Source organism: Betta splendens, chromosome 4, assembly GCF_900634795.4.
Source record: "Betta splendens chromosome 4, fBetSpl5.4, whole genome shotgun sequence".
NCBI lineage: Eukaryota > Metazoa > Chordata > Actinopteri > Anabantiformes > Osphronemidae > Betta > Betta splendens.
This window is the reverse complement of record NC_040884.2, coordinates 8,484,377-8,508,522: the sequence shown is the minus strand read 5'-3', so window position 1 is coordinate 8,508,522 and position 24,146 is coordinate 8,484,377. Positions and strand designations below refer to the sequence as shown.

At 44.3% G+C, this 24,146-nt stretch overlaps 1 long non-coding RNA gene across 1 annotated transcript in view; it reads left to right on the top strand.

The window, feature by feature from the left end:
- Positions 1-861: 861 nt before the first annotated feature.
- The window catches only part of LOC121202195 (uncharacterized), a 61,453-nt gene continuing 38,168 nt past the window's right edge, over positions 862-24,146 (top strand). The window contains exon 1 of the long non-coding RNA XR_005897619.2: positions 862-1,348. This is a non-coding gene — a long non-coding RNA (uncharacterized LOC121202195). The remainder of the gene's footprint in view (positions 1,349-24,146) is intronic.

Below are 24,146 nucleotides of genomic sequence, written 5' to 3'. Positions count from 1 at the left end.
GAAGGCTGTACTTTCCTCGATAATCTTCTTATGTGTTGCCATCTGTACCACAGACGACTTAATGTTGTTCCAAAGACGAAGTGGCCAGCAAGACCTATGATTACTGTTAATGGGAAGAGGGAGCCATTTAATGAACATGTGAGGGTCAGTCGCAGTGGCTGAACTGGTGGTTACACTCAAGACTGAGATAATAAATTATTACATACAAAGTATAGCTCTTGGTCTGTCTGTTAAATATATACATTAAAAATCCCTAAATATGTGATTGATGATATTGAAACTCTCAGGGAAAATGATAGTAAAGGCAAATGGAAAGTTCACAAAATGTAACAGGGAGATCAGAATGTATTGGGACTGTGGGAATAATGAAGCATGCAAAGACAGATCAAAAACTATAACACATGCATAGATGAGTAAACCAGCCTATGATTAATGTATAATTACAGGCTGAATATTTGTTTAGTCACATCTATTTAAAAAAAAATACAAAAAAAAACATTTGTCTCACTCAACACACTGAGTCTATTTTCAGTTTGTTGATACATCGTGTGTTTTTTTAATCCACAAACAAAAGCTGTTTATTTTAAGCGCTCTGCAGAGGACTTTTCTGAAAAACAGCATGAGTTCCATTAAATTGTCACGTGAACGGCCACATAAAAAATGGTGCGTAAATATGTAAAAAAAAAAGGATTTGGAATGCGTAATTACGCATTACGCATTCCAAAACATAACTCGGCGAATATGCGCATAAATGCGTGTTACTGTGGGCAAATCGCGCCACTTCCCTCACCCACGTGATAATTAGCGCGACAATTGTAGCAACAGGAAATTAGCGCGAGCCCCTTGACCGCGCCACGCGTCTCCAACCGGAAACGGTCCATGAGGAAGTCGTACCTGTCACAGAGCGGCCCCGTGTGTTCCCCGCAGAGAGGAGGCCAGAGGAGCGGCCGCGGGAGCAACGTGCGTGGGAAACGCGTTAACGGCGTTGCACGCGACAGGAAGCCCAATTAACAGGCACGGCCCGGCGGCCAGCGGCGCGGCGCGGCGCGCGAGCCACTCCGCCATCAACCGCCACTGCTTTGGAGGCGAAGAAAGTGAAACCTGAGTAAAGTTCCCCTGTTCTCAAAATTAAAAAACAAAACACAGATTTGTGCGCGGACCACGTGGGCACAGTCGGGAGCGATATCAGATGCTGGGTGTAATTCTAATGGACGACGTCGCTGAAGAACAGACGTTTGCCCGCTGCCCTCTTCACACCGAGGCCCCGTCAGCGCAGCTGGATCTCAGACTCCGGACCTGCACGTGCGCTAATGACTGAACAATATTCCAGCCTGCAGCTGTTTGAAAGGTGAGTAACTCCTTTTCTTCCTCCTTTTTATTGTTGTTGTTGCGGGAGATTATTTGAATATCAAACGCATCAGCATCTGCCTGCTTTGCTGCGTTTTGACACGGTTGCCGCTGTTGCTGATGGTGGATATTAGATTTAATAATCAGGGACTTGACTTTGAAGAGTTGTTTGATAATTTAATTGTGTAGTCATTGTGCCCAGGCTTCTTTTCAACAGTTTGTCTATAGACTTCGCGTGTCTGTCAAACATTTGTCTGGTACAGAGGAACATTTGAATAACTGTGTTCAGTGTTGGGATCTGAAATGTAAAGAACAGTGTGATCAGTGGTCACACTTATATTTACTGACATAACCTTGGGTGTTTTTGTTTTTTTAACTAGTAAACTAGTTGTTGGTAGACTCAAACTTTTGCGCGATTTATTCGGTTTCTTCGAACTGAAGGAGTTAATTAATTCCAGAAAAGTGGCACAGACTCTGGCGGGATTTTAATTTCAGCAGACACACTGTTGAAAAGAAAATCCTCATTTTCTCCATTTTCTGTGCCGTTATCCCTCGGCTGCTCTTATTCTGGTTCTCAGTCTGTAAGCTGGCACAGATTAGTTGACTTATTCATTACAGAGGGTGTCTGTTGTGGATTGCTCAGCTTATCCAGTGTGATTAATGTTGGGTTTGTGTAACTACCAAAGCAAACACAGATTGGTCTTTTCCACCAAGGGATGCATTGGAGAGATATAGTTACAATATGTCACAGGCTGCGCGCTGTTTAGACTTTGTCTGTTAATGTTTTGTCCATGAACGGATGAAGCCACTAAGGTCCCAATTATTATTGGATTCTTCTGTTACTGCGGCTTCACTGTGGTTCCATCCCAAGAGGAACTAAATAATTCAAGTTTCTTTTTCGGCTATTTAGCATTACAAGAGCACCCGGTAATGTTAAAATATATTAGTTTGGCCATATTGAACAAGAAGAACCAAATTATCTGTAGCAGGCTGCATACACAACGCACAGGGAATGGGTTTTTCACTCACTGTCACTCTATGTATGTATAAACAATGCAACGGGGTTCACTCCGTGACGCTTTTTGCCTCTGGTTGGTTCCTTTCTGCCAACACTGGTTTGATTTATTCATTGCTGATACAAAATATTATGCAGGTGAGGTCTGCTGATCCTCCACTATGTTTAAATCTGTAGTAAAACTGAGATTTACACACACATTTGCAGTTAAAATCCTCTGTTTTGTGACATGACATCACTTGTAATTCTCCTCCACTTTGTATGTGTGCGTGTGCGTGTTTTGCCTTGTCTATGGGCAAACTCTCGCTGGTGTGTGCACATTCATGAATACGCACATATGTATGCACATGAAGCCTCTACACTGTTTCAGCTCAGTGTTAGTATTGGACATGGGCAATTCCCCGAGGCAAGGATCCGCTCTCCACCCAAACAATGAGGTGCAGCTTTTGCTCTCTTGGTGAACGAGGGGAAGCAAGCCCGTTCAGGAGGTCAGCTCCAAGCTGTTGACATTGCTCCCTGGTTGCCTGTAGTTCTGGGCAGAGCCTCATTATCACATGGTCTGCTTGGAAGAGAGTGGGCTTCGTTAGGAAGCAGCTGTCACTGCTGAGGGGGCGAAAGCAAAGGGAAAGAGCAGATAAAGTAGAGCCTACTTTGTGGTCCATTCGCAGTGGCGCTTAAGGGCCAGTTGGCTGCAGAGCTATAGTGTGTGTGTGTGTGTGTGTGTGTGTGTGCGTGTGCATGCACGTAACTGTGATGTTAATCCTGCAACAAGTGCTGCAGTAGTTTGACTTGGTACAAGTCTCCGTATTTTGTTTCTGTCATCGCATGCTGAAAGAAGCATTTTTGCTCTTTACCCAAGACATATACTGTACATAGTGAATGTTGGATGATTCGTATCATTCAGGTCCACAGTGAGAGGCCCAAATGCAGCGTGGGCATGAGCCGTGCTTGTTGCAGGACGCAGGATGGGAGGATACAGTCGGAATAAAAATCACGCTCGTGCTTCCTGCGCGTATTCTGTCCTTGTTTACATCGGTGCCATAATTGGCTCACTTGAAACCCGCTCATCTGTGGCGGAGTTCAAAATGTCTTACTCAAAGAGAAGGAAGTTAGTGGAACTCGCCCGAGCACGCCAGCGGAATGGAATAACAAGAAAAGGACGTGTTCGAGGAAAGGACTGGAAAGGGGAAATAATTACAAATGCAGAAAGTCATTTTTCAGCCATTATGGGCAACAAGATGAAATGTATAGCGGAGGTCTGCAGCATGTGTCAGGTTTCATGTCGGCGACACTCGATCAGTGACCGGAGCTAATGAGATGCTACATGCTGCCTGGGACTCGAGCTGGAAAACCGCTGTTCTGGTGCACATTAGAATCTGGGGAATTCCAAAAATCCGGCATCTGGTGAAAAACAGAGCAGCCCTCTGTGGCACAGCGGTCATTAACTTGTGGGATTTACTGAGATATGATACCCTGTTGAGAAAAAGTTTCCACACTGATGAGAACAGTTCTTCCAACTTTACCAATTTTCTGCCCAGCGGAAGCAGCGCCAGCCAGTGAAAGGAGCTGCCGATGCCTTTCTATTAGGAAGCGTAATGGATATTAAATGATGACAGATGCAGTCAAAGACGCATGTGCACCACAGTGGAGCGAATTAACAGATCAACAAGTAGAAGTGATAAGGTGCAGCTACGGGAAAGTTTTAGTTCTCATGCCTGAATAAAACAGGAACGTAGTGTTTGTACCATATTTATTTCCTTTCCTGTGTTTATACAATTTAGTTCTACAAAAACCTAAAGAATCAATATTGCTTTGCCTATTTTAACATATTTAGTTTCCTGGAGTTAGTTTTGCTCCTGGAGAGAAAGTATCGGGAGCGAATGCACGTTTTTCTCGTGTTTTTTTTTGTTTTTTTGCATAGGTGGCCCCGCTGGGAATCAGACCCCTGAGCGCGGTACAGTTTGCTCCGCTTAGCGATGTAGGCAGAGCCGCGCTGACATTACCACTTTCCTATTTGACTATGGATTGACAGCTGTCATAAAGCACACAGGCTAAGGGGAGGGTTAAAGGAGGATTTCAGTCAATGACAGTGGAGACGAGTCATTAAAAAAAAAAAAAAAGTACGAGAATGAAGTTGATGGTGTTTTCCAGTAAAGTGATTAGGACGCTGGCAGAGGAAGCGAGACGTCTGGTGACATCACCCTGGCCTTGGACGTTGTTGTGCCCATTTTTTATGATTTCAGACGCGCAAAGATTTAATTAATGAATTTGGAAAATAATGAGCAGATTAATCTACAGTGAAAGTAATAGTTGGTTGCAGCCCTAATTAAAACCGCATTTTTAACTGTGATCAATTTAGTGACATTAAGAAATGAATTTTTCTGAGAGGGATTCTTTCATATTGAATCCTGTCCTGCTTCAACAAACAGAGAAACTGATGCACTGTTGCTCAAATTAAATGGTAAAGTTCAACTTGAGGTTTAGTTGCTGCGGTCACACCATTTTACTTTAGAGGCCATGAAGCCGAGAGATTAAAGTTCCACCCGGTCATGAAACCCCAGTTCTGACGCGATGACATTTCAGTGGAGGTAATCCCTCCGAAGATAACAACTGGCCCAGGAAACATTACCCATTGTTTTAAGTCTACATGACCAGTTGCTCAGACACTGAACAACTGCTGCTCAATCGATGGGGATCTTTAATAGCAATTTCCAGGCACCTCGACATTATTGATTCCAGTCGACAAACATTTCACTTTGATCATTATGATCCCAGGCTTGCAGCACACTTCCTGGGGCTTCTCCTCGTGAGAGGCTTGCGATTGGTCTCCAAATGGCAGCCTAGCGATGACTGTGTTCGTCCGCGGCAACCGCTGGATTGGATTTGATGAAATGAAACATCCGAACAAGTTAACATTAATGAGAAATTGAATGTTTAGCATTTTTTTCTATGTAAAATTCATCTCCGTTCGTGTCCAAACTTGCTGCCAGCTTGAGCCAATTTTCTTTCCCATTCCTTACAATGGCTCATTAGCTTCCAGTGCTCCCATTGGTTAGCCAGATCACTATACCATAGGCCAAAGAACGTGGAGCGATCTGTGGAGACTAATTAAAAGTCTTCAAACTTAGAAATCAGTTCGAAGTCATGTTGTTGTCAACACAACGACGGTGACCCTGGGTCTCATTTAATGTTTCTAAGTATCCGTTAATGTGCCTTGTGTTTTGTTTAGAGCTGGGGGAGGCACAGGAACAGTGGCTGATGGATGGGAGGCATTAGACGCCCGGCAGGCACTGAACTCTAATATAATGCAGTCATATGGCTAGTTTTTTTTCCTGTGTGTACTTCATTACATTTCTCTTCGGTGGAATATGTTTCTGTTTTAATAATTTATTGTTCCCTTTCTAGCAGGTTTCTCCCAAAAATCAATCGGAGGCTGTCTTCCCAGAGATAAGCATGCCTTATTAATGTTAGATCTTTATCGTGCCTGGAGGACCACCAGTGCTGCTGCTGAGTCTGCTGATAATTGACATTTTCGCCAGATGAGGGTATTTATCATCCTATCATTGTCCGTGGGAGGTCCTGCGACTGACCATACCCATACACCATTCTCCTATTAGTGCTGTGTCCAATGTGCCGTGTAGTAGGAGCGAGAGCAAAAAGTTTGTTTGTTAAAGGGGAGAAGGAGAATTTCCATTGTGGGCAGAATAATACGTACTGGATGTGAGAGCCAGGAAAGGTGATTTGCACAGAGTGACCTTTTAAATCTCATTCTTCTTTGAATGACTGGGGAGGTGACACTCACAGTAAGTACACATGGAGCGGTGCAACTGGTACCGCTGCTCCAGAGGCTGAATGCTGGACAGTGGAAGTGTGCAGACCAGAGGAGCAGTGACTCAACGGCGTCACTGCCCCCTTTAGATTTTACATTTACACATGTGTGGGGCTGAACCGCTTCATTCTGTGCATATGCAGTGGAAGTGGTTCATTTTAAGCAACTGTTATAACATTGTCAGTGTTCAGAGGGGAAAAGACTTAAAAACGCAGCTATCTGGGACAAATTGGTTTTATTATTATGCAGTTGTGTTGCTATTGTCAGTACACTAGTGGAGTCCAAGCAGGACTGGGACAAAGTGCAGCGTCTCGGGGGAGAAACACTCTGTTGTTGCTAATCGACTTTGCGACATATGTCGGCCCAGTCATTAATTTTACACTGTTTGGCTGCCATTGTCAGAGGCACATGATATTAGTTTCCACGCAGCCAAATGAAAAGCTAAGGAGTAAGATGTGATGTATTGCTGAAATAAATCTTTTTGGAGAATGCACTCTGAATTACATCACTGCAACGGCATTTGACACACTTCATTTCATCCTCATCTGTCAAGTTTAGCATCGGATGATGGTGGAGGTGCACAACTTAATGGAGGGGATGTGACAACTTGCAAGGTTGTAGCAGTGAGTCCAGGTCAGACAGTTGCGGTGGTTTATTTTCTATGTAGGCAGCGAATCTCTTCTGCTACTACAATAATGCAATATGATGAACTGTTTTGATAATATATAATGTGGTTGTATACAGTTAATTAGGAATAGGTCATAGAAAAGAATTGGTGTCATTTTTGCTGTTTACCGTAGATTTAGCTTTTACTTTTCGCTTTTATGTGTTGCTTCAATTGAACGAGCAGTCTGTGGAAGAAAAACAGACCAATGTACAGTAATGGTGTGAAAAACATTGAACAGCAGTGGAAATACAGAGTGTAAACTGTGTGAAAAAAAACAAAAAGCAGCTGTCAGTGACCCCACAGCAGGGGCGAAGGTATCAAAATTCACCAGTCGAACAAAACTTCACGAGCAGAAAAATAGAGGCCATACCACAAGATGGAGGATGCAAACCCCTCATCAGCACAAAGATCAGAAAGCCAGGCTGGAATATGCAAAAAAAGTACAAAGATGAGCCACAAGAGTTCTGGAACAAAGTTTTATAGACTAATGAGACCAAGATTAACCTCTACCCAAAGTGATGGAAATGCCATAGTGTGTAGGAAGAAAGCAGAAATCCCCTCATGAGCCAAACCATACAGGAAAAAAAAAGGAGTCTGCCAATTTACCGAAGTGCATCAACACTAATTGGGAGGGCCTTCGCCATGCAGCCAGACAATGATCCGAAACACTGTGCACCCGCAACAAAGGGAACGTGGAAGGTTTTAGACTGGGCAAATCAATCACCAGAGCCAACGTACTGCACATGTCATGTGCTGGAGACAAGATTAAAGGTAGGAAGACCCCCAAACAAACACAAGCTGAAGGAGGCTGCAGTGAAAGCCTGGAAAAGCATATCAAAAGAAGGGATGACAGTTTGATGATCCCAGTGAGTCACAGGCCAACAGACCGATATTCGAGCTTTATGTTCTTTAATTAAAATGTCTAACGCGTCGAGGGTTCAAATAACATGAAATATTATCTAAAGCTCTGAACGTTTGCCTCATACTCATATTTTTTTTGTGTCTTCAAATGCGAATCCACATTGGCGTTGCAATATTATTGGAAACCCTGTTCTTTAAAGGCTTCCTTCCTCGAATTCCCAACGAGCTGAGAACGTGGGCCTCTCGCCAACAGGGACCTCGTTGCGTCACGGTCTAAGCCCAGACGTGGAGTCTAACAGTAAAAGGTTATAAAATGGTCATGACAGATCGTGAAACACTGCCTCCACATCTATCACACACTCAACATCTGCCCTTCATTGGCCTAATTATTGCAAGTAATGAGATGCTAATTTCACGGCACGCTTGAGCGGCCAGATTCATGTGAACGAGAGCTTTATGACAAAACTAATAAATAAAAGATCTTACTGGTGGTAAACATTAGGCAACTGAGGGAAAGGAAACAAAATGGGGAGCAACATGAAGCCCAGTGATTAACAGTATTTTTACATAATCACGCCTGTGCCTGACGGATGGTTTCTTTTGCCCCTCTGTTTACTGGTTTATGAGCAGAGTGATGGGCCATTTCATTAGCTCAGCAGTAATTAATGCACAAAATTAAGCAGCCTTTGATCAATTGTAGGGGCCAGTGTTGTCAGAGCTTTCATTATTTAACTGTGAAGTACTGAAACTCCGCCGCTAAAAAGTTAGCGCCTCAGCACATTAGCATAAAATACAGTAGAATTAGGGCCCCGCGTCAGATTTCTGTTAGCGCCGCCGCGTTTGGTTTCTGCGTGTCGCAGCAATGCGCGATGTGCCGTCGTTAAGGCCCAGATCGGCGTCTTGGGAAATAAACGGGCTCCGAGCGCCGGTGTAAAAACGGGCTGTGAGATCTGCGGCGGCGCGGCGGCGAGTCCTCCCAGTCGGCATTAAGTGCAAATCTCTGGGGGCACTTCCTCGCAGAAAGATAAATGAGTTAACCGGCAACCTGTTATCCGTCAACGCGAGTATATTAATGCTGCAGCTTTGTTAGCGTCGCCTACCTGTTGATAAGCCACTGGTAGCCACCCATTACCCCTAACAGCTATCACCTGTAATGGCATTTATATTAGCGATGCAATATAAAGAAACGACTGGTAATAAAGATTAATGTGATCAAACGCAGAAAGGCCGAGAGATCCTCAGACCGGCGTAATGAATAGTCCCATAAACACAGCCGGCTCCTGCATTTGTCTCGGGCTGCAACCAGCCAAGATTAAAGTAAAAGGCACCTTTGGCCTGCACCAGAACGCAAATATGGATATGACGGAGTCAATGCCGCAGATCCAACGTGGTTTATGGTTTAGAATAAATCTAGAAGTCGTTGCAGAGATGCTCACAGTTCTCCGAGTCGCTGTGATCACAGCTTTTGCTGTTAGTGCGAGGTGTTGAAGACATGACTAAACCGCGCACTGTACTGAAGGCTGAACTTTACTTTCCTCCATGTGCTGTGGATGAAGTTGCCAGCATTTCTTCCTGGGTTTTTATTTTTTTTAATTTTGTCAGTATTTGAGGACAGACAAATATTAAGCGTAGCATATGTTTCCCTCTCCCAAGTGCGGTGAGTGATAAACGGTCTCGCGAGTATGATTTTGTGTATGTTGCGTCGCGGGACGACTTGCCAGCGTGACGGCAGACTTCTGTCTGGAAGCGCCGCTGAGCGGCTGCAGCGAGAGGCGTCTTTTAGGGCAAATCAAGGCGCTCGCCTCTCCTCCTCTCCTCACTTTGCGGGGAAAGGGAGGATCTGAATTGGTGCGACTAATGGAACACACGGCCCGCTGTCAGATGTGAGCCAGTCACCGCTGCTGCACTGCCGCATCCGAAGCATAATGATGCATAGGCGTCGCGCCCGGGCCCGGCCTCAGTGTTGTGCCTGCTTACGGAAGAGGTGGCAGTCGCTGCGCAGTAAATTATGCAGTCCACTGGTTCCTTGTCTAGCGTGGCACGTCGGCTGTGCAGCGCCACCCTCCCCATAGAGCCCCCCCCCCCGGTGGCGCCTACACACAGGAACACAGACTTCACCCCCGACTGGTCCACTGAGGGAAATCGATTGTGAATACCTGAACGGAGGGTTCTTTAAATTTCTTTTCACCCAGTTAAAGCAAGCGAGCTACTGAACAGTGATAAAGATCTCCACAGAATGGATATGATCATAATTACCCCTCATATTTCATCTAAAGTAATTAACCTTGAGAGTTTGATCATTTTAAACCCCTTCCCTGTCAGGCGCTGACATAACAGTAGATGGATGAATCGTGGCGCGGATCACTTTAGAGGCAGCCGTGCTGTAACTCTGGAGTGTTTTGAAGGCACGCACGCACGCGTGCAGTGTGAATGTTTGAGAGCCACTTAAATGAGAAAAAGCTGACCCGCGGGGTTGTTTTGCTTTTATGACCAACTATTGAACTTTGCGGCGCTCTAATGCTGAGCGCCGCTCACAAGTGGCAAGCGGCTGAATGCTACATTCAGCGTCATCGCAGCCGCGGCGTGAAGGCTCGGCTCGGTTCTGAGTCCAACAACGTGCAATCCGTGACTCGACGCCCAGCGTCTCGGGGACGAACGCCTGCGTTTACGCGGCGGCCTCACACGAGGAAGCGTGGCGCTTTGCAACCTGCAATAATTTGCCCCTGCAGTCGCGCGGAGACGCTGCGGCGGTGTTCCTCTATTTGTCACTGTCAGCCTCCAGACTGAGGATATGAGAAGGCGGCGGAGAGGACGGGAGCGGCGGCGGCGGCGGCGGCGGCGGCGGCGAGGAAGGGCCGCGCCAAGAAAACGCTGAAGTATGTGATTAAGAATAATGAGTAAAAAATTGCATAAAGCCTTCTCCCAAATCACATATCAACTCCACGCCTGGCGTTATCCCTGAAGCATCTCATCAGTCCTGGAACAAGTCCCCCGTCCTCGCGCACGTGCACGCCGCCCACGCACGTACACAAGCGTAGCGGCCCATTAGCAGCGAACGCACGAGCCAACGTTTCCCCTCTCTCTCTCTCGCTCGCTCGCTCGCTCTCTCCGTCCTCTGCATCGCCCATCTACATTGTCTCGGGCGCGTAAAAAGCTGCGGCAGCGACGGGAACCTGTCGCGTTTTCATATCAACGCCGTGACCTTCGTCCCTCGCCGCTGTTCCGCCGCTCCGGCAAACACAGCCAGGCTTGGCCGTTATCTGGAGCCGCTGTTTGGAGAGGCCTCCCTATCAGAACAGTGGGGAAACATCTAATGCATATCAATTGGGAGACTTAGATTTTTATTTGTTCTGCATTTGCCCTGTCTTGCTATGGTACACAGAAATGACAGCAGGGCGCACTGTATAAACTCTCCAACCACTTGATTCTTGTTGGACTTGAGTGCAGAAATTCATTCTGTAAATGTTGAATAGACGAGTCCCTTCTCATTTAGTCCCCGTCATTTACGCGTATGCAGCTTTAAAGAGTTTTCGCTCTTTTTGGGGCCCGGTGCTTAAGAAGACTTTACTTTTAAACGCGAAACACTTAATGAACCCCGTGTAACTGGTTATTAAATGGACTATTTACCAGCACATGGTTCCAGCGGGGAAATCAGCCGTGTCTTTTCTCATCCCCCATCCAGTGATCGCCGGTGTTTGTTTCCAGAGATAATTATCTTGTTAAACTTTCAGCTGTCCTCGGTGCTGAGGACGCAGGTCGTAGTGCTTTTTATTTATGATGAGTTGAGCTAATTGAATGAACATTTACTCCATCTTCAGACATTTTAGGATTGATTGTATGTGGTCCTAGCAACAGGAGTGACATGGGTTTAGGACTACAGCTTGGCTAAAATGAAAATGTGCTTATTAACGCTGTAGTGGACATATTTGATGATGAACAATTGTCGTTATACAGTAATAACAATAATTTCACATGCTGATACAGGTTATACGGCTAGGCGATGCCTTTATACCGGAGGAAGCAGTAAATAAGACTCGGAGGCTACTGTCTCATTTCCTTGGCTTCTTGTGGAGGTAACGAGGCTCATACCACCTTGTGCAGTGGCCTCAGAAACACATCCTCCCCACGGCGCTGCACGTGAAAAAGCGCGGGGATGATTCTACACGTCTGCCGGCGCGCGTGAACGGGTGGGAGGCATCTGTTAATAGACGGGTCAAATTGAGTGCCTCTGGGTAAAGGATCCAACTACGTGCCCCCCGTGTCACAGCTGAAGGTGCCACAGGAAAAAAAAAAGGCCTCACAGCAAAACACGCCCTGATATTTTAATTAAACCGCTGTCACTCTCCAGCGCCAGTCAGCGTCTCGTCACAAAGGCGCGCGTGCATAAGGTTAAATAAGTTGAGTGAAGGGATATGAGAAAGTTTTTGCAGCAGATCAAAGTGAATTAAAGACATGTCTGGAAGTCATTATTGTGATAAAGTGACACTCGGGCAAAGGGTAATAAAGGGTGTGGGTCAGATGAGGCTCGTCCTCGTCGCGGTAAAGACCGTTCTCAGATGCTTTTCTGTTTTTGCCCTTTTCCATTCTTTGCCTTTTGCTTATTTTTTTTTATTTTTTTGGTGCGTGCTTCAATTTTTCATTTTGTATCTGTCCATCTCTCCTCTGCCGAACCAATCACCTGGGGAGGACATCGCGTTTGGAGAGTGTGAGAGGACGACATAATACCCGTCAGCTCTCTCTCGCTCGGTGTCGCTGAACACTGCGTCCCCTCAGCGGCTCTTTTAAAGGCTCTTCACCTTCGTCTTCTGTCACCTTCCCCCTCTTTTTTTCCCCTGGGGTTTTCACACTGAGCGGAAGTCAAAAATCAACTCGTGTTTGTGCTTGTTCTGCTTTACTTTCCACTGTCTGTGTTCTTGCCTCAGCTCCAGTTGTACACTAGACTAGGAATTATAACAGTCAAACCAAAATCACCTAATAAATGAGCTGCTAAATAGGTTTTGTTTCACTGAAGCTGTGTGACTCAGTGGTTGCACAACAGTCGTTCTGGATTTTCCTTTGGTTGTTTTCAATGCTCACTGTTACTGATGATCATACAGACCGTTTTATCACTACTGTTAAAAATGTGCTGATGAAGTGGAGTAAAAATTAAAATGTAGTGACATAGTCTAAAGCTGTGTTCTCTCAATTACCAATCAGTGCAGCAATCTCATTATTTTATTCTGCCTAGCCGCTGTTATCGTTAGTTTAATGTCTAGGTGGTCATCTCTGCTAAAATACCTGCACAGCCTCATCTGCATTAACGGTGCTTGGTTTTAAACATATGTAAAAGTGGGATGAAATTAAATGTTTTCTTCGTGGCTTTTCTACACCTTTTATGTGCACGTCTGTTGGAACAGATGTCCACACAAAACCAAGGCCATATTATAGCTCGCAACCCCCCAATAACGGTCTCCAAGTATCTCACTGATAGAGCGTTGGTTTGGGGAGCGGAAGGTTCCAGGTTCGAAACCCACCAGAAAACACTGGTGGGTTTTGCTCCTTGATTAAGACACCCCAAGGGATGGGTAAAAAAGCAGAAAGTAATTTACCCAATGTGGGATCAATAAAGTTCAATTATTATTATTTTTTACACCTGTGTTGTGTATTAGGTGGTCTGCCCTGTCAAAACGCTGCTATCCTCCTTCCAGTTGTGCCTTAAACCGTATTTTGTGGACGCCAAGTGGGGATTTCTACGCATGCTCTACTAATGGGCCAGATCCGCTTCTCTGCCTGGTTAGGACCTTGTGTAAGACTTGACTTCGACCTGCCCCCCTCGACCTGTGGCCTGACACAAGACCTGCCCTAATAAACCAGCTCTGTTCTCGCACTAGATGTTTCTGGGTGGTTGGAGACAATTTCTTTTTTCAAAAATAATTATATGTATGCAGTGCATTTCAATGGTTATGGTTCATGGCTTACCAGGATGAGATTAATTCACCGAATGCCTGTTATTAATTCACAATCTAATGTAATTTTACGTGCTTGTTGCACAGAATACACGTTCACCATTCAAGGATGGATCTATAAAGTGAGTGCAGCGTTCTGATAACAATAAGCCAGAGATGAAGATTTTAAATCTAGTCAGATGAATATCATATTTATTGCCACTTTGTAGCAGGAAGTGTAATGAGATACAGTACAGGATTAATCTCCCTCTCTGCTGAGCAGCGCCGACGCTCGTGTGCTCTCAGGACCTCAGTTGTTGGCTCCGAACTTGCACTTTAAAATATTGAGCCCATTAAAACTGTGGCAACGCTCACAGCTTTAGAAACGGTTTTATGCTCTTGTCATGACCGTTGATTTGCCACATTTTTATTGCAGGCGTCAGCACTGCAGCGCGGTATAACATTTACCAAGAACAGAACGAGTTTAAATGAGCCAAAATATGTTTCTGACATATTTAGGCATTTGAAATGCATAATTACCCAAGGGAAATTATCTCAGAAAAGATCACATCGTTCCCTTCGTAAAGACATGATTGTAAAATGGATTCACATTAAAGATAAATAACGTTCAAGTATTATGAGAGAAAACCTCTTTGTACTGTTCTGTGGTGCCTCGCATACATTTAAAACTATAAAGTTTATATAAAGTAAACAAAGTCCTCTCAAACACCATAATGTGTGAACTTCCTGACTGCTCTTTCTTTAAATTATTGATTTGTTAAATGTTATCTTTCCACTCCATTTTTTTCACATTTACCCATAAAATCTAAAATGAACCGTTGGTGTAAATATCTGATGACCACTGTGCATTTGGAGCAGCCATTCCAATGTATTTTCTATTTGAAGAAGGATAAATTCTCTTTATTACTCTCAGACAGTCATTTTCTATTTGAAGTCTTTTACTGTTCGTTTAATTGTGGGGAAAATGTTTTTAAAGCTCTCCATTTACTGCAAAGGCAACAACATGTCAATTCTGGGTGTTTGAATAAAGACTTTAGCCAACGGAGAATCTGTCCTTTCTTTAATGTTGAATAGGATTCGTCTCTCTAATCAGTCTTGGTAATTAAAACTCACTATAAATGCAATAATGAAGCTGAATTCTGCGGTCTAATTTAGCCAACAATGTAAATTAAAGAAGATTTCTATAATTCAGTCCGCTGCTCTTAAATGATTTATACAATGTAGAAATTAATAATGTGCTGGAGAAATTAAAGATTCCATAAACTGTGGGCTGCACTCATATACAAGACTGAACGAGCTGGAAAATTTTGTGTGTGTGCAATTTATGATAATGCAGTGCTTTAAAATGTTCTTCCTTTTCACCTTGACAGGAAGTTCCGCCGCACGTTTATTGACTCATGTCACAGCGTGACAGCTCCAGCCGGTAACATTTGAGACTGAATCAGTTTGTAGTCGGCTCATAAGACTCGAGGTAATCCAGCAGAAGCTGTCAAAATGGAAGGTAATCTCCTCTCGCTCATCGTTCTCAAGGAGTTTTTTCTCTGGTCCCGTCTCATTCCCAGAGATGATTTCAGCCGCTGTGTTTCCTGCATTGTGCAATGAAACTCGGCAGTCGTCAGTAAAATGGGATTCACTCACCACTTTCAACAAAACAAATGAATGCAGTAATATTTACTATTACCTTTTTAGTTTTCTTGTATACAAATATGCTTAAGAGTGTTCACACCAGGATGGGGAGCGTATTTGCTGTTTTGATCCAAGGTGCAGAACTGAATCATTAGCAGCAGGCGTGACAGAATGCCTCCATCCCGTTCAACCAGAGCACCTGAATCGCAGATTGCATCGTTTCGTACTGTGTGTGTGAGTATATTAATGTATGTGTGTGTACTGTACGTGTCAGCGTGTGTGACAGTCTGTGGGTCCCTCGTAGTGTCAGGGTGTTCACGGCTGCCGGCATAATTGACTGGAAAGATTTTATTTCGCTGCAACACGAAGCGAGACAAGCGACTCCGTTCAGTGTGTTTTTTTTTTTGTTTTTTTTTGCCGTGGTCCCAATAAAACGCGCCCTCGCTGTAAACACAGGCTGCACGCTGCTAAGTGGCTCCATTGATTTTTACATCGGCGCAAATCGCCACGACGGTCCGCCCTCCTCTACCACCACCCTCACAATTTTAATTTGGAGCCGTGAAACTGGATACGAGATGGAATCAGTCTAACGATGAGCTGAGAGAGTGTTGGCTCACAAACATCAAAGGAGACACACACACACACACACACACACACACACACACACACACACACACACACACACACACACACACACACACACACACACACCAGACTATGGAGTAGAGGTGACATTTCGAACCAATGTGTAGACGCAAGAAACCAAAAAGAAAGTTGGCAGCAGCTTTTTAAAAAAAAAATAAATAAATTCAAGCCCCCCCAGAGAGAAACTATTGTGAGGTGTTCGAACAGGATGCTTCCACTGGTGAGAGGCCGATTGTGAGAAGGCATAAAAAATCCTGCAACAACCTGTAGTGACAGAATTCAGTTGTGTCCTTTTTCTTTTTTTGGCCGGAAACTAGCGCATGCAATCCTATAAATCGTAATGGACTTTATGTTATTTCCACAGTGTGCGCGTGGGCATGTGTACACTTAAGCGCGTGTTGTAAAGCACAAACAGTTTAATCACGCCTGCAGACCCTAATGCAGTGTTCTGGAGCAGCAGCCCAGTGCACTAAGGCCCGTCTGGGGAGCCCGGGCTCCCAGCTGCGTCTCACATGAGCAGTCCAGTAAAATTAGTTGATGATTGATCCCACTCTAGTGGGAGTGGAATGTTTTTCCCCCTTTTCTTACTTCTAAATAGAGATTGTATTCAAATAGAAGAGCAACTTGACTTTGTAATCCCGGTGCAACTGTAGCTGACGAGCAGGAAAAGTCAAGTGTTGTATTTGTCTGTGTGCCATGCTTATCTCCCCGGGTCCCCGCAGGCCTGCCTTGTCAATGTCTGTAGCTTCCAGCTACGCTTAGCTGTCTCTGATATTAAAGCGCTATCTCTGAGGTGGCCATTTGGTGAGACAAGTTTCTTTTCATTCCTTCAAAAAGTCTCTTTGCCATAATATTGTTAGCGTTTTCACTATGTCAAGCTGAATGTACCTTCACTATAATATAACGTTTGTAGTCTTTATCTCCCAGGATATGGACTCCTCTCAATCCTCCCTTTATGTCGCTTTATTAAAATACCCTTTATGACAGCCTTATTGTAATAGACTGTATTGCGTTTGTAGTATTACCTTTAATATTTAACGAGTAATATACATTAAAATGTACTCGTAAAATGTTTTTAATGGTGAATAAACACATTCCAAATAATTATCCTGATTATATTTAGTGCTGGCCTGTATGAGGGTTTAATGAAGGGTTTTAATTATTTTGATGAAATGCAAGGGTTTTTTTCACTCTTTTGAAATCCTGCATTAAAATCAGCTGCCCTGCATGCACCAATTAAGCAGTAATTACAAAAGCATCCAGTTTTTATCTGTACTTGCGTGAGTCCGGTGGTCTGTTATGTACTTATTAAAGTGAATTATCTCTGATAATCATTCTAATCGGGGTTCAGCTCATGTTAGCAGGCTTCCTGCTGGGTGCTAATGTCTAATTACACTGGAGCACGTCTTGATGGGAAGGGTGCCCCGCAGCCCTGCAGCTCCATGTTCTGCGATGCCTCTCTATCCTTGTCTAATCACATTCTGGACTGTCAAGTGCACATCACGGACAATCACAAGTGATAAGCGCTTGATCAAAGCATCCACACAAAAAACGGGGCTGATCAAAAGGACTGCGAGATGTGGAGAAGGGAGTACATTCCTGTGAGATCATATTTTTCCCCTAAAGATGACCTTGATAACCTGAAGATGAGTCATCCGTTCACTCTGCTGCTGTTTGGGACAATAATGGGGCCGGATCAGGCTTATGGAGATGCTGTGCAGCTTTAAAAAGAAATAGTTAAATAACATCATTTAGTTCAAGAGCTGCTGATTTAAAATAAAAAAAAAAATGTTCCTTTAAAGTAATGGGCAATGTAAAAACTCTATACATTTACTCTAATATTTTAAGCAATCCATCATTTCCAAGAAAGACTGTTGACATATTTGTGTATATTAAAAATAATAAAAATCTGAATTTTCATATAACAGTCCTTGTTTGAAGACAGCGAGGTGTTTTTTTCCCCCAACTGTTGTCTTTCATGAAAATAAATTGAGTGGAAATCCACTTCCAAGGTTGGTCATTACCAGGGGTAGGTAGAGTGATTTCATGGCAGCAGATTGGAAAATGGCCCTTTGTAGCAACTCCATTTACATAGAGAAATGCTGATGGTTCACAATAACAAATGTGCCATAGTCGACAGAGAGCTGCTCTGCCCGTTGTCTTTCACTGACACTTGATAGTAGTGCATGTACAATTATGCATAATGCACTAATGGCGGTTTCTCATAACTGTCAGAGAAGCTGTGGGTAAAGTGTTTCCTTTGCAGACAACTTGATGCTAGGTCTACCGCCGGCACGTTTTGATTCTGCTGACGCCAGGACCCTTGACAACAAAATAGCATTGTATCAGCTAAACGTCCGCCTCGGCCATCTTTGCAAAGTTATTGGAGGGAAGGAAGAAAAAAAAGATAAAGTTTAAATTGCTTATTGAGAGCAGAGTGTGAAGTTTTCTGTGCTTAGTTGACTGAAAAAATTAAAGCTAAATCGTACGAAGACGCGCCACTGTTTAAATATTTGCACTTTATTTAGTGTAGATTAAAAAACCTTGTTTGACAAACTTAAAGGGTGATATTTCCAGAACTGCGGGGAGCGAAGCAGACATCAGCACAACATTAAAGTATTTATGGAGATATATATTTCATGCTGACTGGTCCTTAAGGACTACAGCAGGACACATTAATGGGGAGAAGCAGCCATTACAACAACAAGCTGATGAAAAATTGATTATGTTTTCTTGCTTAACTCCGTTAACTATGTGAGAAGGTAATTAGCAACAACAGTTACAGTTTAAATTGTACTGAATTGTTCAAAATCCGTGTCGGCTACAGAAAAACGAGCCGTCCATGATATTATATAGCTGGAAACTATATAACTCATAATGTTTATTTCCAAACGTAACCATTTTAAAAGATGCATTTGAATATCTGTTACAACATGTGAGTCCTGTAGATACAATAAAAATCTTTAATGTTCTACTTAAACTGCTTTAAACCCAAGGGCAGTGATGCTCCTGCAGTGCCATCTGAAACGAGGACAAAGCATATATAATTGAGCATATTGTGTTATGTGTATATCATTTTTCATATCCTTTGGGTTAAGGAACAATTTAGACACGTGAGATGATTTGTGTTTTGTAGCTGCTTTTTGTTTTTAGTCAATCAGCAGCGCCGCAATGTTCGAGGGCCTGACGCTAAATTGATTAAAAATAAATAACAAAATAAATACAGTAAATAAAAAGTGTAAAAAAAAAAAAGTTTTGGTTTTAGTTCAGTCTCAAGTATTTAATCACTGCCCCAGGAATTTAGTTGCCATTGTCTCGCGGAGTCGACCGTCACACACACACAACACTGCCACAAAATCACTGAATTAGAAAGAGTAGTTCCACACACTCTGGTCCTTTTTAGAAGAAAATGTTATTTATTTATTCTGGGCCTCTCTTCGACTCCATCTCCAAAATCATGCCGCACAAACTCAGGGGGGTGTGATGTGTCTCAATAGTTTCCATTCCACTGTTCGCGGCTGAAATGCATTTCTCTGAAGATTTATTGCTCACGGCTAATCACTTGTTACTTGGATCGAATGAGTACAGTAAGTCACACTTGCTCGCACTTTACAGAAAAAGAAAGAAAATAAGCAGCGCCGAATGGCCGCCCGGCGCGCGGCGGCCGGGCTTCACAGACGCGCCTCATAAATGTATACGCACCTCATTGCTTTTTAATTTAAGATTAACTGGACTTTCTCTGCGGCCCGACTCCAAAGAGCAGGGCTGCGGCGCCGGCGCCGCCGCCTTTGTCTGCCGCCCGCCGCCTCCTCGCTCTCCCCCTAATATGTTTTGCTCGTTCAGTGCCATCAGTTACATGTCTGCCGAGCATCACACGTCGTCAACTTGCTCCCAATGACATCCCACTGTTCTGACCATTGATTGGCAGGTCAAGCAGCGCGCGCGAGCAGGAAATCAATAGCAGAGGACCTCTAGACAGTACAGGGGGAGTCTTCAAGGAACTGGCCCGCTGGACACTGCCAATCACCGACCACAAAATGTAAGGCCAGCCAGCCATGAACAAAAGCTATCTCCAGGCAGAAAGACCAGCTTGGATAGTAGATGAATTTATGTTTAGAAGTTTTTCTCCTCGTCTGGAGTGGAGGGAAGAAGAAGAACCGGCGAAGTTTTGAGGAAATGCATTTGCATGACTTATGCTCATTCGTATGCTAAAACTCAAGAGGGATCTAGGACCTTGGGATTTGGCATTACCAAATGTAGGCTCTTTATCTTAACATGCAGTTGCACCAGGTCTGACAGTCAAAGCATGACAGAGCAAGCTTATTAGCATCTAGTCAGCCATTTCCAAGCAGCGGAACACATAGGAGATGCAAGTGGTGTATACACAGCAACATATTCACCCTCCAGCCTCCTTAAAATATGGCCTGAGGGACCCTTGAGGCTTAGTGGAGTTGTGCTTTGTCCTCCTTGGTGATGCTTTTCTCGTTTTTTTGAGACGCGCTTTCGGATGCTGTTGGCACATCACCAAAACAAACACTCAGCTGACACCGGTGACAATGATTCCGGAGCAGGCTTGAAAATAAAACCTGAAAAGGAAATGGGAAAGCTATAAATTTAGCACTGACACTCACACACGGTGTGGTCGCCCGGGCTCCCGGAGAAGCTGCAGGGTTTCTCGTTATCATTCTTTTTCTTTTTCACGCTCTTCTCTTTAAGATATAACTTTATAATCGCAGCCTTTGTGCATCTTCTTGTCCTTCGGCTGCTGAGCATCTTGCACTTTTATCCTCACGTACCTGGCTCGCAATCAGCGACCCTTGAACCCGGTCATTTATCTCACTGGTCAAAATATTTTGTTGTCCCCAACACTCGAGTAGTAATAAATTAAAATAATTTAAATTTTAATTTTAGTAAAAACCTTAAATGTGCACACCAGTAAAAAGAGCATGTTCCTACGTGATTTTGCAGATTTAATGTTGTTTGCTGAAGACACTGAAACCATGTGACCTTCCTTCTGGCAGCTGGGCCCAAACATTTGAACTTGTTTCAACTGCTGTCACCTTGGGTTCCTGCAATGCACCTGCCTATTTTTTATTTATTTTATTTTTTTTTTCCCACCGCCCCTGCGTTTCCATGGTAACCAGTGGAATTAAAAATGCATCAAAACTTCCCAGTGCAAAGAGAGAGAGAGAGCGAGCGAGGGGGGCGGTGGGAAGAAGCGGTGACAGCAGGTGATGGCGTGTTCTCCAGACGCCTGACAGAAACGTAGCACATTACTCCGTGGTACGAAACGCCCCATCCTTCACACACACGCGCTCCCGTGTACTAACAACCGCGTACACATATCATTACCCTCGCCTCACCTCTTGTGCACACGGAACAATGGAGCTGCACTCAGCATAAATTCCACTCTTGCTGACAATGGCTCCTCGCCAGCCCCTGCCCATCTTTTTATGATCTCTCGTATCAACAGTAAATTTCTAATGCGCGTGTGGATGGATGTTGTGCTCTGAGCTCGTGCCTTCACCCTTCATTTCAAATGTGGATGTTTGTGAAATGGACTGGAATGAAATAGTGGGGGAGAGAATTTCTGCCTCTCACTGTCTCCTCCTTCACTTCAATGTCATTCTCCTCTCCCTCTCTCATTCTCTCTTTCCTTCCTAGAGATTAATCATAAAATATGCGTCATGAAATTATGCTTCCACTTTTCCTTTCAATGACTATTACAGTCTGAGTGACAATAACAAAATGAGTAAATTAAACCAGTGGCCAAGACAAAGTGGTCTGACTTCAAGTAAGAGGAGCAGCGATACTCAATTCCTGCTCCTCTGGTAATATTGACGACAGGGCCTTTTTTTATTTTTTATTCGGGGGTTCCCATCTGGAGGAACCTGGGAATATTTCATTGTGTGTAATATGACGCGTCCGAACACCTGCGTGGCTGGCGATGGGCGTCGTTTGACTTTGCAGATGCTCCTCTTGTGTTTCCCGGCTCCGCCGGGCGCGACCGCTTATTTGGCGGCATCGTTTCCCCGCGTCGTGAGCCGCGTCCACGCTGCGTCCAGCGTGAGCTCCCGGCGTCTAATGACAGCGGTGAGTGACACAGCTCGTTCAGCTGTGGCATCAGCACCGCAGACTCGCACATTGCTTATAAAAGCGTATCGGCCGCAGCAGTGATCTGCTTCCCTCAAGAGCCCTGCTATGAAATAATATATAAGTATGATATGAATATAGTTTTAATAATAAGCAGTCAGCTTTTGTTTTGGATTTGTCCTGAATTCCTGTGGCCTGATTAATGCTCGCAGATGTATCTGTTACATCAGCTGCATAAAACCACGAGCCCGTATAATCAAGCGTATGGATTCCAAATGTTTATTATTACCACATGCTTCTTCTATCAAATCCAATTGTATTATTTGTACTGTTCAAAATAAATCGATAAAAGACACAGATGGAGGATTACGGGCGATTCTTGCTGGCTGCCGATTTCACACACTGGTAAAACATTACACAGCAGCGATTTGCTTCGTTTACCTTTAATTGAGGTTTTTAATTCTGAGTGGAGATGACAGCTATGTAATCAAAAGCACCCCGTGCACATACGTCTGCGTTGTAAATGGGCCTCGGCCCGTTAAAAGCCGCTTTATGGATTATGAGAGCGACTACGTGGAGAGGGGACAGGCGCACACGCAGCTCCAGATTCCTCCACGTCGTCCTCGGTTCAAACCGGCCTTGAGTCCTTTGTGTTCCAGGGCAAAGTTTACGCATAAGAAAACGTTGCCACGGCTTCTCGCGCGTCTCCCGCGTGTTATATATTTTATTACCGGCGATATTTAGGCTCTCAACAGAGCAGCGGGCGTGTGCGCGCGCCGGTCGGGGCAGGAGATCAGTGGACAGAGAGCAGCCGCTCTCCGTCTCCCCTTGAAAACGGGGCCGGCGTCACGGAGTCACTGGATGTTGACAAGGCAGGGACTCCTCCCGGCGCGCGGCGCGCTGACAGGACAGTGATTTCAGCCAAGTGATTTCCCTCTTCTTTGCCTTCACCTCAGCCTGGGAGCCGCGTGTCATGGGTCAAGCAGACGAAAAATACTTAACTGCTTGTTATTCCTCTCCGCTGTCACTCGGAGAGGGATGCGGTGAGAGACGGATGAGCTCGTCTCCCCGAATGGAAAGACAGACGTTTTATGAAGTGCTGCTGCCTTCGCCACTACCTGTGTCTGTTTATTGCCACTCTTTGCCTTAGGGACACTACTTGGAAATATTAAGTGACTGAGTTCAAGACTACAGCTCAGGGACAAACGTTCCCCGGAGCCGAAGAGAGAAAAACAAACGTTTCTCTCATTGTCGTCTGAAACGGTTCGTTTCCCCTTATCTACAAAACAGAGGAAGTGACAGCGACGAGGCTGAAGTCGCACAGTCAAATAAAATGTAGACAAAAAACAAATGGCAATATTGTATTTTTTATGCATTAAATCAGAAAAATGTAATAATACTTATTCTTAATGTAATGATTTCTTTTATCAACCATCAAACCCTGTCTCTGTGTTAAATGTGTGACAAAAATCAGCATGTTTAAGAAACTGGAGCCACAAATGTGACTTTACCTTGAATGTTTATATTGTTTTAATTGGCGATTGCTCCAGCGCCAACGCGTAGCTTGCTCGTAGCTTCATGCAAAAGCCGAGCGTCACAACTCGGCCGCACGTTGTGTAATTATATGTGATTATCCTTGTGTTTAACGCGTAGCACGACAATTTCAATGTTAGCACATTGTTAAAAAGCAACTTGTGTGTTGATTCCAAGTGTTGGCAAATAGTTTCTGCAACTTAATTGGCCATGTTTATTAATAAGTAAGTCAAAAAGCATTGATTTTGACAGTGGAGGGTGAGGCTCTGGCTGTGCGATAGCTAGACCTCACGCTGCTTCCTGTGAGCAGGACTCTCGCTGTGTAGCAGTGATTGCAACATATCCTTCTGATTACTGTCAGTGAATGTTATTAGGTGTTTTCTGATTGGGCTTGCACCGGCTGCAGGGTTCACTCTACAGGCTTCATGGGAATATGCAAAGTGCTGTGGCAAGTAAACCTCCATCTTAAATACAATGCCGCTGCCACTTGTGCTGGTGCGTTTGTGGCCATAATTTGACACAGATGCTGGGTCTGTCAAAGAGGCAGTGGAAAACACATTAGCGATGGGAAAGCCAGCATGTCCC